The sequence below is a fragment of the Natrix helvetica genome (genome assembly GCF_964273705.1).
Source record: "Natrix helvetica genome assembly, chromosome: 1".
Lineage (NCBI taxonomy): Eukaryota > Metazoa > Chordata > Lepidosauria > Squamata > Natricidae > Natrix > Natrix helvetica.
The window spans coordinates 291,924,398-291,943,115 of record NC_138548.1 but is presented as its reverse complement, the minus strand read 5'-3'; the positions used below and the strand labels follow the sequence as shown (position 1 = coordinate 291,943,115).

Here is an 18,718-nt window from a genome sequence, read left to right as displayed (position 1 = left end):
GTGAATTCCTGAAAGTTGCTGCTGTGGAGAGGAGTGGGGATTGGTGTCCTTTATGCCTAATGGTGCTTACCTGAGAGGTACAGGGATGGGTGGATGTAATTAGATCTTAATTTCAACTAATAAAACACTCCTTGGGATATTAATCATTGGATGTGGAATAGCTATGCCTGTTGTGCAAATTTATACTGGAGCTTTTGAAATGGAAAACATCTTAGCAGATTTTGAGAACTCTAATTAAAAATACAGATCATTATCTCTATGATGGGCGGTTTTGGCTGATTGTATTATATCATTCATCCACTTAGAATGATTCTGGGAAAACAAAGCTCTCTGCTACCGTGAAGCCTATGTATTATTTGGGGGCATTTTCCTCCCTCAAGGAAACCATACAACTATACTAGTTTTTCATTCTGTGGAATGCTTTTAAAAAAAATATGTGTCAAGTGTTGTGTCTTTTTTGAGGTCTAAACCATATTGACTAGTGTCAGTACTCAGTGACAGCAAAGTAGTTTGTTGATTACCCTTCTCCCCTTAAGCTTTATTTGTAAGCAATTATATGCTACACATTTGCAGGTTGTAAGTGGTTTATAAATCATAAAATTACAAAACCAAACCACCCTAATAAATATTAATAAAGCTATTAATACATTTTGTTATCTCCATTTGTCTTTCTGATTTTGCAAAATGTCATCGCAGTTGGGAAACATCTGACTTGGGATGAAGCTGTTCTAAAGTGAACAGACTACTACTTTATATTCAGTCTTTTACCCAGATGCCTAGTTATCCCACACACAATTATGATTTCATTTTGACTTGTGGGGATATGGTTCAAATGCACAAGGCATTTCAGAGCAACTGAAGTTCATAGTGCAAATAACAATATATAGTTTTACGTATTAGAGGTTATCTTATCTGTCAAGTGTGACTCTTATATAGTCCAAAGTGCATTATTCACAAAGCAGAACAAGGCTATTGAATAGTGCCTAACTATTTCAAACTGCAAGTCTTTGTTGCATGTTCTAAACACAGTAAAGATGATTGCGATATTTTAATCCATCACATTACATTACCACGCATCACATTAACCGATAATATATTTTATTTGGTTTTGAATTATTGTGCTCTGTGATCTCTGTCATTCTGGTTTATGAACCAGTTTCTGGCTTAGCATGATTTGTTAAGCAGACCATTCCTACTTATTTAAACTTACTTAAGAAATATGAGAATCAATTATGGCTTAGTATGTTGTTTATTTTTAAAGTGACAGAAACATCTTATTTTTGCTACAATGGAATTACACTTTTATCTCCCTACAGAAGGGGTGCATCACTTGTGGCTCTTTAGGGAACGCTAATAATGCCTACTCAGCAGGGCAAATGGCGGTGAATTTTTCATGCTGGGCCACAGGTTAAAACTAGACCTTGTTCTACAGCAGGGGTATCAAACTCACATCGTCACGGCAGCATCACATGACATATTGGGAGTTTTTTTTCCCTTTCACTAAACTGGAGTGGGCATGGTCAGTGAGTGACACATTCAGCCCATGGGCCGGGAATTTGACAGCCCTGTTCTAGATCTTCAGATTATGTCACATGTTGACAGCATTCACACTACATACAGTAGATATTTACCCAATGAACATTTATCATTCCCTTGTTTTTGGATAATGCTCAGTATCTTTTTGGGTCTGCCTGCCTACCATTTCCTTTAAAAAAAAAACACAAAAATAACAAATGGTAGCAAAATATACACAAAGTAGGATACGCCAAAATATATTCTGTCTCCATCTGAGGAGTGAAGAGGAATTAATATCCCATTTGGAAATGGATGCTGTAGGAGACTCAGAGTTAAAACAACTTAATCTACAACAAATCTTTGTTAATATATGTAATCTGAAGTCAAATCTGAGTTTAGGTGATATACTAAGCCAAACCATAATATTGTATAACTTAATCCCAGTGTAGTGTCAGTGCAGCTATTACTTTTAATTATATCTATTTGGTCAGTGTGCTGTTTGCAGATAGATCCATTTATGTTGAGAGGCGCCTCATTTTGGAGTGAGACAATGTTTGTGCAATCTGAAGCCATTTGTGGGAGGAAGCTCTCTTGCATTTCATGAGTCTTACTTCTAAGTCAATATGCATCAGAATGTATTAGTATTGAAACTGTCACTGGATGAATTTACAGACATTCATATCTATTGCATTATGCCAAATAGAATCTTAAGAGTGAAAAACCTCTGTACCAAAAACTTTTGAGAACACTGCAAAAATTGAAAACTCTGTTCCTGACTAAGGAGATTAATACTGAATAATTAATTCTGTATATATTCACTAAGCATACTTGCCAATCTTTCCCAGTCTATATGAATAAACAGTCTTGTTCTATATTTGTTTGTATATTGCACAGATTAGTACCTCTTCCAGTCTAAGTCATTCGGTGGCTATTTCATCTGCACTCCTTTTTCTATTCAACAGCCGATCCAGGGCCTCTCATACTGTACCTCATTTTCTAGTGGCATCAGGCTCCTGAACATATTCTTGCTACAAATGATTCTGTCCTTATAGAATGACATTTGCAAAGGAATCAGTTAGTAGTACCTGTCAATCACCTTAATCCTCATTTGCTTTTGTAGATCTCTTCAATATCTGCACTTCCATATTCCTATTATAACTCTAAATTTTCCTGTGACTTACCTGATGTTTTAAAAGCATCTTTCCTTATTTTTCACTGTGTTGTAACATTCTTAAAGGATTTTTTGTCCTTTCTTGCTTGATAGTTTGGCTGTCATATTTCCTTGCACAGGAGTTTTACCCTACCTGAAAGTCACTGTAATTTTTTTTTATTTTTTGCTGAACTTCATTTTTTCTTTTTCTAATTCTTATCATGTAGTTAATTTGAATTTGATCTCATCTGTCAAATAATGTTTGCCTGTGCAATTTGTGAAAAAGTGCTAAAAATAAACAAATTTTCCTGCAAAACTAATCAACCATTGCAATTACCCAATCCAAATTTTCTGGTAATTCCAGGTTTTATCTTTCAAACTTTCACCTTTCTTCCCCATAACCCATTACTTACCCTTTCTGAGCTTTGGATTGAGAAACTTCAATGTAATTCATGTACATGTAACACATATATAATTAATATGACAATTTCACTTATTCCATTATAAAGTGGGACAGATCCTTAACAATATCCTGTTCTTAATATTACTGCTATTGCAGTTCTTGATGTGGTTTTATGCCATAAATCATTTCTCAACTAACTCAACCTGCTCAAACTATCCAAGTTATCTTATTCCTAACCATCCAATTTATAATGGTTTATTTTATTTTGACAATTTTAGGTTTTCCTTGGTTCATTGCTACATTGTGCAGTGTAGATAAATGCTTCTCATATTTCATTCCCCAGTTGTACTGGTCCTCATAAAATAAGGGTATGCCCTTTCAATATGAACGCTGCGTACATGTCCTTGTAGCTTCAGTTTGACCACATCAACTTCCAGGTATAACTATGAAAGTTCAACATTTCCCCTCCCATCCCAAATAAACCTTAAAATATTCCAAGTTTACAGGGAAGGATGACTTGACTAGGAGCTCATAGTCTTGCCAGCATCATTCTCAATGAAGATACTAGGTCCTCTCAAAATTGTAGATTTTAACACATAGTTTCATTGCAGAGGTTGGTTGAAGATAGTCGCCTGTTTGGATAAATTTTATAGAATAACAAAAAAAAAAAAAAAACCCAACTGCGCTTAACTATAGTTACTCATCCTTCAGCACAATTCCACATTGCAACATACTAAAATAGCGGAGGGAGCAACAATTCTTTCGCCCGGGGAGGAAAACAAGAGTTCATGCCCGAGATGGGCGAATCTTTCCCGCCTCTCCCTGCAGGTCTCCGTATATTTACTTGCGCGGGTGCCTTATAATCCCCGTGTCCCACAGAGCCTCCGAGGACCGTCCCGCTGACCGCACCTCGGTTATGGTTGCCATGACGTCGCCCTGCTAACACCCCCTCGGTAGGCTTTGGCTCCGCTGGTGCCGCGTGCAGCTCGCTCGGACGCGCCCAAGCACGACTGCGCGAGACGGCCGTGGGCTTCGGCTAATTGTAGTGGCGGACGCGGTCACGTGCTGCAGCGCTCGGGGCCGCGCCTCTCCTCCTCCCCCCCCAGTTGGCCCCAGCCAGGCTCGTGCGCGCGCGCTCAGGTCCGAATGTTGTGAATAAAATGCGCTGTTTGTTACACCCCGGCGGCGCAGGGAGCTCTTAAAGGACCAGAGACCCGGGGTCGCCGGCGCCTTCTTGGACCTCCCCGGCTCTGGGGGCAACTCTGAGGAGGCTGCAGCTCCTCTGCAAGCGTGAAGGAAAACAAAGAAGCGACCGGAAACAGCCGTGGGGGGCGCGGGCACGGGGCTCGGAGCCGGCGCCCAGGAACCACGGCAGAAAGGACGGCTTATGTGGGGTGCAGCTGCACCCAGAGAAGGGGAGCCAGCAGGCAGGTAGGCAGATAGGGGCGAAGAGGGCTCTCCTTGTATGCATCCACAGCTGCGAGCTGGAGATGCACGGGGAGGGAGGGGCGCGCCGCTTGGACTGGGAAGCTTAAACGGTCCTCCGGATGGTTAAGGCCCTTTTTAGCCATAATTAAAACCGCTTTTAAAAAATGCAATCTGGGTGGTGTTCGGTTTCTGCTAAAGATAGTTATGCGAGTGATGCTGCTGGGTCAAATGGGCGGGCACTGCAAACTGCGGCTTCCCAACAACAAAAATGCAGTTCGGGGCATTTCCTTCCTCCTCCTCCTCCTCGATTGTCGTTTGCACCTGCATCGCCTTGGATCCCCTCGCCTGACCTTTGAGAGCAAAAAGCCGAGAGAAATCCCCAGAAAACCGCCTTCTTCTCTTAGAGCAGAGTGGGATGGGAAAGGAAATTGCGGGCGACCCCCGGGTGAAGATGAACGGCCACTGCCTGACCGAAATCAGGTCCGGCGTTTTGCAGCAAACGCAGAGCAGCTGTGTGTCAATTTATTCCGTTTGTGATTGGCGGGCAATGACAGATTTCGAGACGGGGGGCTCCGAGTCGCTGGTTTGTGTTGGGAAACAAATTTCTGAAGGTGACTTGTGAATGCAAAGGACATGTGGAGGCAACAGGAACCAGAGTGGTAGCTCTTGGGGGAGGGCTCTTGGTTGCAAGTAGCTTGCCTCCTTTTCTCTCTTATACAGAGGGGATGTCTTTTTTGAGCGTTTATGGCCCTGGTGGTTTCCTGTCATGAGCTCCTCTAAAGCTGCTAGCGCTTTTCCTTTGCTGCTGCTCTCCAGATGTCTATGACTTGAACTTCATGAAATCCTGATAGTATGACATGGGGAGGGGGAATTGTGGGAGGCGTGTTCCGAATGATGGAGCCTGCATGTGGCAGATGCAACCTTATAGGTGTTTTATTTCAAGATGCCAGTTCTATGAAGAGCCACCTCTTGAACAGAGCCCGTCTCCTTTTTGATTCTCCCCAAGTTTGCGAAGCTCTCTTACTACCTGGAAATACTGGAAACATACTGCAGCTTTTTCCATGAGAGCGAAACATTTTCCTTCCTTGGTTTCTCCAAATGGATACAGAACTGAACGGTTTGAATTGAAATGGAGGAGAGACACAGGAAGTGAAAGCAAAGTAATTGGTTATTAGGTTTGGTTTTAGAAATGAGAGCAAATAAAATGGGAAATTTCTACAAAAGGAGAAAAATCTTAATATTGCTTTGAAGAGTTGTTGGCGCTGGGGCTGTTGTTATTCTAAAATAATTAAAAGAGAATATGAGTAGAAATCAAAATTGCTATTTAATTTTGTGACATAGTAACTGGTCTACCAATAATTTCTGATTGATCTATCAGTCAGAAAAATATAGCTCCTCGATGAATTCATCTGTCTTGGATTTTGCATAGCTTGTTATATCTTGGGACCCATTTTTCTTCCTTCCTATCTGTCTTGTTTCTCTGTTTAACTTGAAGCATGTGGTATTGACATGCTTCACAAGGAATGTGCAATATTAATGTGATAGTACTGCAATTAAAAATGTGAAATACTGCAATATTAATGCAGTATCAGGGGTTTTCAATTCAATTGTGTAGAATGTGAAGAATGTGTTTTGTTTTATTTTTTATTTTTTTCTTATGTATGATGTACACTAAAGATGGCATTTAATTTTGTTGTACGAGGTGCAATGACAAAGTAAACTTAACTTAATGTAGAGAGATGGGGCTGGCACACTCTGAGCTTTCCCCAGTATCTGTACTGCCATGATGATTTGGTACATTTTTCCATTTAAAACTAGTGTTTTATAGGAAGCACAATATTATTTTCTGTGTCATGTCTGGTGAGGCCTGAAGGCAAATATGCATTATATATGTTAGCTGATTGCCACTCTGTACAGTTAGAGGTCACAGAACTCATGAGATTTAACATAATGGAACAGCTAGAAGGCTTGGATGATGTCTGAGAAGATACTTGGCTTAGGTGCGGGAAGATTTCCCCAATCTGTATTTGGATTTCAGTTCCCACAATTCCCAGATAGCTTTCTTTTGAGAATCAGGATCCCAGAGTATCTGGAGGGTCCCACGTTGAAGAAAGCTGTTCCACTAGATGCCCTATTATGTTATTCTGAAGTTTTTTCTCAGTTGACATAGCAGTGCAGATCAGTGAAAATAATTGCTTTATTGTGTCAGTTAACTCCACTTGAAATGGAAAGGTTTTATAGCAATGGCTAGCCAAGGAATGATTAGATGAATTGACACATTGTGAGTTGCCAGACAGTTTTTATTTGCCACTAGTAGATATGCAGTAGAGTTAATAGTTATGATGAAAAGAGTACCTTCTCCTAACCTTTAGGTCTCCTGCTGAGTGTCCAATAATAACATTATTTGAGTCAGGGGCGGTGTGATTGCCATTCCACTCTAAGTGGGAAAGTACCTTGGGCCTGTTCTGATCTTTTATTTTGCATTTATATGTGAAATTTAATGTAGAAAAAAGTAAAGTCTTACACTTTAGGCAGGAAAAACCAAATATAGATTGGGAGAAACCAGGTTTAATAGCAGTAACTGTGAGAAGGATTTTGGAGTCTTAGTGGACAACCAATTAAATATGAGCCAACAGGGTGTAGCAGCCACCAAAAAGCCAATGCAATCCTAAATTGCATTAACAAGATTCAATCAAGATCACATGAGGTACTAGTACTGCATCCAGTTTTGGTCACCACACTATAAAAAAGATGTTGAGACTCTAGACAAAGTGCAGAGAAGAGCAACAAAGATGATTAGGGGACCCGAGGCTAAAACATGAAGAACGGTTACAGGAACTGGTCATGGCTAGTCTAGTGAAGAGAAGGACCAAGGGAGACATAGCATTGTTCCAATACTTGAGGGGCTGTAACAGAGAAGAGAGGGTCAACCTATTTTCCAAAGCATGTGAAGGTCAGACAAGAAATAATGGGTGGAAACTGATCAAGCAGAGATTCAAGGTAGAAATAAGGACACTTGTCTGACAGTGAGAACAGTCAACCAATTGAACCCCAATTCAGAGGTTGTGGGAGCTTCATCACAGAAGCTTCATCACTTATATACATTTAAGGAATTTAAATTGAAACTGCTGGATTTTTCATTCAAAAAATGCCAATTTTTCTTTAACATAACCATCTGTTTTTGGAACCAAATTGTTTTTAGCTTCATCATCTGTTCTTCAGGTCTAGAAAAGTGTCGTTTTAAAAAGTAATTAGGAGCAATAAAGGAAATTATGAGCTAGTTAGATTATAATCTCTATGTGTATGCCTTCAAATCAGTGTTGACTCCCAGTGATTGTCTGAATAAGTCCTTGTAGTTTTCTTGGCAAGATTTTTCATAGTAGTTTGTTTTTCCTCCTTCCTAGGGTTGAAAGGCTGAGTGCTCATGGTCACCCAGCTGACTTTGTAAATAAGATGGCACTAGAACTCACAGTCTCCCAATGTCTAGGTTGTTGCCTTAACAACTACACCAGATTGGCTCTCCAGATTATTATCTCATTTGTTGGATATGGTTGAAAATATTAGAGAAAAATAGGTGAATACATAGCCGTGCAGAAAATTGTCTTGGCTTCTACCAAGATGTTTTCTTAAGAATATTCTATCCTTTTTTGGTGAGTATCATACCACCTTTATAATACGGTAGATGCTACCTACTTGGATGTTCAGAAATCCAATGTTGAACAAAAATTATCTCACCCAAACCCCTGAGGATAGGTGTTCTCATAGAGTGGCAGCTAGCTACAAAAAAAGGAAATAAGATAACAGATAATTCTCATATTGGCAAGATGTGCAAAGTGGGTTTCATGTTTGGACCTGTTTTTTTAAACTTGTGTCTAAAATATCTCAAGAGGATGATTAAATTACGAACTCATCATCTTTGCCTATGATACCAAAAAAAAAAGGGGGGGGGGATTGAGAAGAGTTCCTAAAGGCTGCTTCTAATTGTGTGGATGGGCTTCAAAACATCAAATGTGCTTCAAGATCAACAAATGCAAAGTGGTGCTTGCTGACATAAAAGATACAAGTTTCACCTACACTTTAACGTGGTCTGGACAAACAGTAACTGGCCAGAAAGAGATTTTGGAGTCATGAAAAACAGTTTGAGGTAACTATCAATCCTCTATGCAGGTGCTTTTTAAAAAAGGACAAATTTTATGGTTGGAATCATTAATTTGAAAATAAAACTGCCAATATTCTTTCACAAATCTTAAATGAGGCTACAGTTGGAATATTACGTATGGGTCTGATCATCACATATTATGAAAAGATGCAAAAAAGGCAAATAATTTATTAAGATGAAGACTGTCTCCTCTACAGGAAAATCTGTAGCAAAGAGTGTCTCAGTCTTTTGATCATAGTTGTAGAATTTGAGGTCATCCAGTGAATAAATGCAGGATAATTCAGGAGTCACAGAATTAAATGGGTTTCTTTTTACACAGTTAAACTATGGAATTCACTGCTAGCAGTTGTAATGGTTTGAATTCTAATTTGAATGGTTTTTAAAGAAATGTTAGTATATTCTTAGGTTTTTAAAATGAGACTCTGGATGTAGCTTAATATATACTTCATCCAGATGGTGGAGTTAATAATGGGTGTGTTTATCATTGCAGGATTTGTATGACTTTCTTTGCTAATTTCATTGTATGGTCAAACATGATCTATTAATTCTTTGTTGGATCTAGATATTAAAAGTTTAAATCTCTTTCAGCCACAGGCTTTCTTGGCCTATTTGCTGTCTTATATCGTTAAGTTATGTGTCTTGGTTGTCCTGTGGATTAAGCTGGAGTGCTCTGAGCTTCTTAAAAGAAAGGAAGAGATAAAATTGGATTCACAACTAGATTTAATTAAAAGTGGTAGAAGAGAATGAAAGATAGGAAGCAGAAAAGGCATAGAAATGAACAAGCAAGTCAGAATTACTACGTTAGATATTCAGGGAGAACTTTTAAATGGAGACCACGTAATATGAAGAAAGTCTTAGTCTATCACTGAATATGTGGGAATTTTTTCACCTCTTGCTGTTGTGTTTCGGCCTACCAGTGATGTCCCAGTAGCATAACTCTTCTAGAGATTGTTCTGATTTAACACTTAAAACCCTTTTTATTACAGAGCTTGTGTTCAATAGCTGTTTCACCACTTTTTGCAGATCCCAAAGAACCAGTGAGGAACTGTGTTTGGCGTGTGAGATCCAGCATCACCTTTTGCCTTGTGAACATCCCCAATGCGACCATGGGAACTGGCAGTGAATAGGTGGCCTCCTGTCCCATTTGACCAGCAACAATTCCCAGGGGAGAGCTGTGGCAGCCCAGCACACCTCAGGAGAAGGTACAGTGCTTCCTCTTTTAACTAATGTTGATAATCAGTGCAAACCAGCACTCTTCCTTTGGGCTTGAGGGGATTCAGAGGCTTGATGTGCCTCCTTAAAACATGTCACAGGGATTGTGCTGCAGGGCTACAGATGACACCTCTGGTTTTTAAAGAATTCATATGTGGTTTAAAATAGCAGCACTCCATTCCATATTAAAATAAATGTAAATTTTGCCTCAATTCTTGACCACTTAGTGTCCATATTAGCTTCTCAGCAACATCATGGAAGTGATTTTTCACTTTCTCTTCTGAGATTTGTTTGGATTATCCAGTCGAGTCAGTGGCTCTTATATTTCTTCACAATCCCACATGTCGTATTGGGCAGGTCCTCTCTCCAGTTGTTTCGAAATAATCTCGGTTCAACTAGGAACTCTCACTTGCTGTGACTGCCTTCTATAAGGAAGCCAATATAGCCAAGAAAACGTGTTCAGTTTCTTGGTGAACTTTATAGAGCTTCAACAATAAATCTTTTATAAGCTTATGGACAGGTTTATTACGGTCACATTACTATTGATGTGGGACAGATATCAGAAATGGTTGGAAATAAATTTTTACTCCATGGTATAACATTCATAGTAAGTTTCTGTTTGATGACCATATCTACTTATAGATTAGAGGTATCAAACTCAATTTCATTGAGCGCTGCATCATCATTGTGGTTACTCTCGGGGGGGGAGTGGCAGGGATGGTCGTGGCTGGGTGGTAGCAATCGACGGGATGGGCGTGGCCAGGGTACTGTGGCCAGCTCAACGTCGGTGGCTGCCTGTGGAGGGGCTGGATAGGCCTGGGGAAATTTCAGGTGCCTCCGGTGAAGGGAGGCAGGATCAGGGCTGGTATCAAGCCTGATCCACTTTAGGAGCAAAGACAGAGGTGGGATCATGGCAGGGCAACCCAGCTGGTCGCTGTCACTGCCATGCCACAGCCCCTGCATGCTCGGTCCTCACTGGCCAACCTCATCTTCCAGCTCTACCACACACATGGGATGAGCCTTCCACCCACTGCCCCACCAATGATGGCCCCAGTGAATGGGAAGGGTGGGAATCCCTGTCCCCAAAAGGTAGTCGGGACTCTGCAACCCATGCAGCACAAGTGGGTCTGAGCTTCGAAATTGCCGGGTCGACCCTCCAAAGAATAGGTGGAGGCAGAGACGCAGTAGAGGAAGACTGTGATCCGGTCTGCCAGATGTGCCGGGCAGCTGTGTGGCCACTGGCTCCATCTGAGCTGTAATGGCCGCAGGCAAACAAGACAGACAATGGGATGGAGCAGGTAGACAGGCAGCTGTCTGGTGGGTCAGATAATGTGCCTCCCCCCTCCCCCTGTACCACTTCCTCTGTCTGTTGCTTTGAAGGGCTGGCCCAGCAGTCAGTGCCCTGTCCCCAGCTGTGCTGTGGAAACTGAGGAGCCCCAGAGTGCGCTGGCTGGTGGTTTGCTGCTGCTGCCAGACACCGTCAGCCCCCACGCATTCACTGCCTCCTGTGTGCATATCTGAAGAACCCTGTGCTTCTCATCTCTGCTCTAATACTCTATAAACTACATTTCTTTCACACAAATATGTTTCTGGCCTTGCTACTAGAAATGTGTTGACTGATACTGATTAGTCTCCTTGCTGGCTGGCATCATCTTTCAGCAAGTTGGCAGCATACAGTTGTTGTACACTGGATTATGAATGTGTGTTGGTTTAGCTCAGAGGTGGTATTCAGCAGGTTCTGACCAGTTCTGGAGAACCAATTGCGGAAATTTTGAGTAGTTCAGAGAACCGGTAAATACCATCTCTGACTGGCCCCGCCCCTATCTATTTTCTGCCTCCGGAGTCCCAGCTGATTGGAAGGGAATGGGGATTTTGCAGTAACCTTCCCCTGGAGTGGGGAGAGAATGGGGATTTTGTAGTATCCTTCCCCTGCCACGCCCACCATGCCTCGTATGCCACGCCCACCAAGCCATGCCCACTGAACAGGTAGTAAAAAAATTTGAATCCTACCACTGGTTTAGCGACATTAAACTCCCAACAACATCAAACATTTTTTTAAAAAAAATAGATATTGTTTCTGTAGCAGTCTCTAGGCCAGTAGTGTGCTTGACAAGAGTTTATCTTCCAACAACACACAGGAAAAGATTTAACACTTTTTAGACTATGCAGTTAAAGTTCCATCATAAAAACATTTTAGATTAATGGAATAAAATGTTTTCAAGAAAAAGAGAAGAATAATTCTAGGTTGTGCTGCTGTTTGCTTTTGAGCCTAGTGTTTCTGAAATATAAAGCTTTCATAGGCATTGTCTATACATAAAAGGAAACTGAATAAGTGACTATCTAACCAGTCTATAAGAAATAAAGATAAAAAGTACTGCTTTCAGGACAGGCAACAAAGCATCCTGGAGATGGATTGTTATTGGTTTAGTGAAAATGCAGGATAGACAATTTACAATTTACAGGGTCCAGTCAATCTTGCTGGATCTTGAAAAAAAAACTAAGTGGAATTGGACCTGATTAATACTTGGATGGAAGACCTTCAAAAAGATATACTATAGAATAGAATAAGTTATTTTTGAAAAGGTCCAAGGTCCAGAAGTGGTAAATCACTTTTAAGTTTTTTGCCAAAATATTTTTAAAAAACCTCTTTAGGTATATAGGTAGTCACTGGGGACTTTGCTCATCTTTACATATAGCTATGTGACTTCTCAATTCTTCTGTTCACACCATTATGCATTAGTGTGTGGCACTGCAATGTTATCTATGATAAAATCAATTACGTAATTGGAAAGAGTATGAAATACCAATCCAGACATTTTAATGGAGAATTTTTAAAAAACATCTTTAAAAAAGCAAAAGAAAGACAACATGGTCATTTAACTGCACCTTAAAACAGTTATTGAATTGGACAATATTCCTTTTCCACATAAATTATTAAGGCGTTTTAATTAGAAGCAGCTGAGTAACAAGTTGCTTGTGCAATAAATGTCTGAATGACTTACATATAGCGACATCTTGGCATAGGAAATACCAGTCTTAACACGCTGAACATTAGTTTTATGAAGTTGATTCCACCCATTGTCTGCAGCCATGACAGATATACCCAAAGTCCTTTCTTTGCTCTGAAGGGACAGCTAAAGGGATGGCAACATAAAGTTGCTGTTTATGTTGAACTATTGGGTTGTGTTCACAGATGCTGCATAAAAGACAGTCAGCTGAAATTATGATTACTTCTCCATGAGCAGAAGATAATCCCCACCCACACATACCATCAATCTTCTATCTTCCTTCATCTGAATTTCTTCATATCTCCTGCCATAGTTCTTCATATTTCCCAACACTCTATAAACTAAGTCTAGTGGACTTAATGCTACCCTTAATGGGAGGTCCAGAACAATCATGGTCTAGTCTTAGCAAGTAAGACCGTGGAAAATGTACAGTTCCATCAACCTCCCTTCACTTTCTTCAAAAGAAGTTGAATACCAAGATGCTTTCCTGATTTATTGTATCTTTACTTCAATGTAAATCCTATATTTCTCCATGAGCAATTGTAGTGCTGGTTGTAATTATCACTTGAGGATGTTCTCCCATACAATGCCAAGCCTCAGTAATGTCTCAGCAGACATGAACAGGCATAGAGGTGTGGGAGGAATTTTTCTACAGAAAATCTTACCTAATGTCAGAAATAGAGGGGAAATTACCCATGAAAGCCACAGCATCCTGCTGAGGCAAGATCTGCAAATACAACAGAAAGGAAGGATTAATTATCTTGAAAATAAAACTGCTCACCCTGCGCAGGGCCTGGTTGTTTGTAAGATCACATTTATTGCTAAGAAAGTTGTCCTTGGAAAGCAGGAACCGTGTACCTTTAAAAAATTTATCACAATGAAAAGGCAACAATTGTGTGCTATGTAGATTTACTCATATGCCATGTTTTATGGCTTTATTATGCCTCTCAAGTATTATATAAAAAAATATGTTTCTGAGTGTAGTGGCTAGATAAATGCTAAATTACATAAGCAACAAAAAATTGCTGTCCTATCTAAAGGAGTGGTGTAAAAGGGAAGGCTTTGGTTTTATTAGTCATGATGTCTGCAGCTGGTCCATGAAAAATTATACAAAAGTGATGGTTTGCATCCATCAAAGAAAGGGACCAAGTTCTACTTCCGGTTTCTGTGGACGACGGACACAGAAACCGCTCGCCATCCTGGTGGGGCCAGGAAGACTCACGGGGGGGCACAGGAAGCCTTGTAGGGGCGTCCTGCCGAGGGGGCGGCTTGCTGGAGCCCCCTGGAGCGGCGGCGGCTGCAGGGGGGCTGCCAGTTTTGCCCTAGGCATCGGGAGGCTTTTGGGGGGTGCCATGTGCACCTTCGTACTGAGGAGATCGGAAGAAAACGCTCCATGTGAAGGCAACAGCAGAAATGCGGTGAGCTGGGGATTCCCCCGGGGTCTTTTTCCTACCCCTTTGAACAACTGAGTAAACAAGGATTAGCAGCTCTCTTAAGACTCTTTGATCTTGGTAAAGTGTTGAGATTGGAGAGGGGGGTTTCCCCCCCCTCTCGGAAAAGCGGCTTTAAACGACTTCTCACTCTCTTGGAGGAGAGAGAGAAAACTGGGAAAAAAATCTTTGATATTCACTTCTTTCAAGCAATGGGCTAATGGCTTTCCTGAACAATTGCGAAAGAAAGAAAGTTAACTGAAAGAAAGTTAACTATGAATGGAAACTTTCTGAATGATTGTCCTCCGATCTCCTGAGAGCTGAGCCAAAATGGCATCCCCCCCCCCCCCCCGTCTTTGCTGCCGTTACAAATGAACTGTTGTCTTTGAAAAATCTCCTGGGTTGGAATTATAAAACCCTGGTGAACCCTAGAGGGATCTCTTTATATAATCTTACTTGGATTGGGGAAAATTGACTACAACCAGAGGGGAGCTGTATTGAAGACTGATATCCCACACTGGATTTTGTGTGCCTTTAGACCCCGCCCAACAGCGCGCTCCTGTAGACGCCATCTTTTCTGTCCAGACTTATAAACTTTCTCTGAACTTCACAATGCCTGCGAAAAAGGCTCCTATTCCTAAACCAGCATCGGCTCCATCTTCTTGTGTTTCAAGTCCTGTTCCACAACAAACACAGCTATCTTCCTTTTTACAACCAAAGGCCCCGGAGGGGGAACAGCAATCTCAAGAAATGTTTCAACAAATGTTCCAGTCAATTTTAAAGGGACAGGATGAAATAAAAAAACAGCTGGCTGACTTAAGGGAAGAACTCAGAGAGAATAAACAACAGACTTTACAAAATAGCCAGAAAATAGAGGCTCTGGAGGAGGGGGCTGTGGGGGTGGGAGAAGAAATGAAGGCTTTACAAAAAAAAATGTTGGAATTGAGAATTATATGGAAAAAATGGAATTTGAAAGAATGTCTCTTTTTCTTAGATTTCAAAACATACCTGAAATGGAGGGTGAAGACTTAAGGGAGATTATGATAACAATGCTAGCCAATTATACTAAAAGAGATAAGCAACAGCTAGGGTGGGATATGGATTTGACATACAGAATCAATTCAGCATATGCTAGAACACACAATGTTCCAAGGGAAGTTCATGTTAAATTTTTTAGAAAGACTACAAGAGATGAGATTCTAGGAGTTCAAAGGGGGGAACCTTTAAGATATAAGGACAAAGAAATAACCATTCTGAAACAGATACCAAAAAGAATAAGAGATAAGAGGAAGAAAGCGTCCCGAGATGAGGAGATTGTCGGGCTTCCTGGGGAGTTCACACCCTTCACGCCACAGAATTACTTCTGGGGCCGCTGGGGAACTCTACCCTATTCCAGACAGCTCACCTTCCCCTCTTTTCCCGAGGGGGGTTTTCAAACTGCTGGACAGCTGATTTATGCTGTCCTAGCAGCTTGTTACTCAAACACGGGGCTGGCGTTCCCGAAGGAGCGTCCTCCAAGGCTAGCGGCGCCACCGGAAGTCACCGCCCCGAGTCCCTTTTTGGGAGAGGGGGCGGTCTAAAAATCTAAGAAATAAATAAATAAATAAATAAATAAATAAATAAATAAAATGTTTATATATCAATGCACAGAGTATGAGGAATAAACAGGGTGAATTAGAAATTCAAGTAAATGAGGGCAGATATGATATTGTTGCCATTATAGAAACTTGGTGGGATGAAACCCACAAATGGAACATACAGCTAGAAGGATTTAAATTATTTAAAATAAATAGACCAAATAAAAGAGGAGGTGAAGGTGCACTATATAAAAGAAATAACTATATCCCTATAGAAATAGAGCACAACAATGATGGAAATTATCTTGAATGCATTTGGATCAATGTTAAAGGGGGGGGGGGGATGACATTGCCATAAGTCTATACTATAGGCCACCCAACCAAACAGAGGAAATAGATGAACTTTTTGCTAGTAAGCTAACTAAGGCATGTAGGAAGCACACCACAATAATAATGGTGGATTTTAACTAGTCTGACATCAACTGGGAGACAAACTCTGCACTAAGTGGAAGATCCAACAGTTTCCTAACAAACCTAGCAGACAACCTTGTTTTCCAAAAAGTAGAGAAGGGAACAAGGGGATCAGCCATATTGGACTTAATTCTCACTAACAGAGATGAAACTTTTAGCTACGCCCCTGGTGCTGACCAGTCTCCAGTTTTTTTCAATTCAGTCAGCCCAGTGGACTTCAAGCTTCAAGTTTCTCTTCAATCCTAGTACATTGCTTGGACTCTCCATTGTTTCTTTTAACTATTTTTTTTCTTATTCTAGAGAGCAGACTTGGTGAGATTTCTTTCTTTTGCCTCGTTGGGTTTTCTTTTGTTTTTGTTTTTCCCTTCCTCACTCTTCCTAGTCTCTCTGGTGTCCTGGGCTTGCCCGGGTGCTGCGGGGCTACAGGCAGCTGTCAGCGGAGGTGCGTGGGTCAGCGTTCCGACGCCCGCGTGATCGCAGCAATCCCCGCTGTGATTGGTCTCCACGCTGTGGTCTTTGCGCTTGCCTAGAGGAGTAGGCGGCTGGCACGGAGCCTCAGGGAATCTCAAATTGAGTTCCGGCAGCCATTTTGAGGAGGTCGGAAGTGACGGCCACCATTTTGGTTGCTCATTTTCCTGTGCGAATCTCTGCAGCTGCCTGGTCGCCTGGCTCTCTGCAGGTCGTCACTCGGAGCTCTCCTGTCCGGCCCTCCCGCGAGTCTGCCTCTCTTTGTGACTTGTGATTCAGCAATAGTGGCAGAGGAGGTTTTGTTGGCCATCCTGAGTCATACTCCTATACAATCGACCTGCGTGGGTGCTGCTGAGGCTCGCACCGAAGGTTCTTTGACCTGATTTTACCACATCTTGCTCCTGCTGCCCTCAGTGCCTCTCATTCAGAGTGCTACGGCCAAGTCCTTCACAGCTGTGAAGGTGGTGAGTGGAGGCTTTCCCTGACTTGATCAATTACTCCTGAACAACATCAGTCATGGTAGATCGGGCCCCTGAGGATCCAGCACAGCCGGGCCCCTCCACCGGCAGGACCTATTCTAGATGAGCTAGCAAGGCAGCCTGGGAGGTCATTAAAGGGAGCAAGCCCTATTCCCGGCAGGGGCAGAAGCAGTGCTCAGGCCTAGCCAGGGACGCCATCCGGCACCAGAAGGCCTTAGAAAAGCAGTTCAGCATAGCCCAGCAGCAGGCCCAGGCCTCCAGGCAGGTCTCCCCTAGGGAGCCTTCACCCAAGGCCCAGCCTAGTCAGGGGCATCCTGCATCTGATAGTGAGGAGGAAGGGCAGGAGTTTTCCCCTACTGCTTCCCTCACCATGGCAAATTCTCCAGGGCCTTTGATGGCTGACCAGGCCACCCTCTTTGCATGCCCTTCGGAGCCGGAGGAGGAGTTAGCGCCTGTGGGTCCCCTAGCACCCCAACAGCCGATCGTTCAGCCCCCCCATCAGGGCCTGGCCTGTGGAGGATCGGGGGCCCGGTCTCTCTGCAGAGATGCAGGAGGTCATTGCCAGGCCATTTCCCAAGGGATAGCAACAGGCATGCAGCAGCAGGCCAAATGCCCACCAGGTCCCGCCCTGATGCACCCCACGAGGCCCCTCAGGACCAATGCCCTTTTTCTCCACATTCCTCACTGGCCTGGGAGGATTCATCCTGGGAGGAGGACATCCCTCCTGACCCAGAACCTGAATTCTTGGGGGACGAAGGGGCTCTCCCTGACAAACCTGCGTTTACTGGTTTCTTTAAGCAAGCTCACTTCAAGACTATTTTAAATAAGGCTAAGGCCTTGACCCGTTTGGGTTCTTCTCCCCCAGATCAGACAGCCCCAGATCCCAGGGACCTTAGTAAGGGTCCCTTTGAGGAACCGGTTCAGCACAGGAAATTGTTCCTATTCCAAAATTGTTCCTCAACATTGTGCAGAAGCAATGGGCACAACCAGGCACCCTTGCCACCTCCAATGGTAGCGACAGGAAGTTATACACGGTGGATGTGAGTCTGGAGGACTTGCTGAAGTTGCCTCTTGTGGACACGCCCGTGGTGGCACTCACCTCTTCCTCAGTCCTTCCCCCTGACCTCCTGGAGGGGCTCAAAGCAGAGGACAAAAGAGCAGAAAAAGCCTGCCATAAGACTCATCAGGCGGCGGCTTGGGTGGTTAAGATGTCTACCTCTGCGTCCTTCCTCTTCAGGGCCTCTCTCCTGTGATTGAGGCAGCTGCTCGCCAAACTCCCGGCCGGGGATACCAAATTGAGGCAGGATGTCAACAAGATCATTGCGGCAACAGAGTACATGGCTGACGCCACCCTGAACGCCGCTATGTTTACGTCTAGGGCTTTAGCCTCCAACGTCACCACCCGTCGTCTCATGGCT

At 42.6% G+C, this 18,718-nt stretch overlaps 1 protein-coding gene across 3 annotated transcripts in view; it reads left to right on the top strand.

Annotated features, from left to right (window-relative positions):
• Nucleotides 1-4,197: 4,197 nt before the first annotated feature.
• RNF44 (ring finger protein 44) overlaps nucleotides 4,198-18,718 on the top strand; it is an 83,922-nt gene continuing 69,401 nt past the window's right edge. The window contains exons 1-2 of one of the 3 annotated variants that reach the window (XM_081967895.1): nucleotides 4,198-4,499; nucleotides 9,679-9,857. The gene's annotated coding sequence lies outside the window, so the exon portion shown is untranslated. Of the gene's footprint in view, nucleotides 4,500-4,907; nucleotides 4,977-8,616; nucleotides 8,641-9,678; nucleotides 9,858-18,718 lie in introns of those variants that run through there. The other 2 variants (XM_081967896.1, XM_081967897.1) reach the window with 2 other exon arrangements.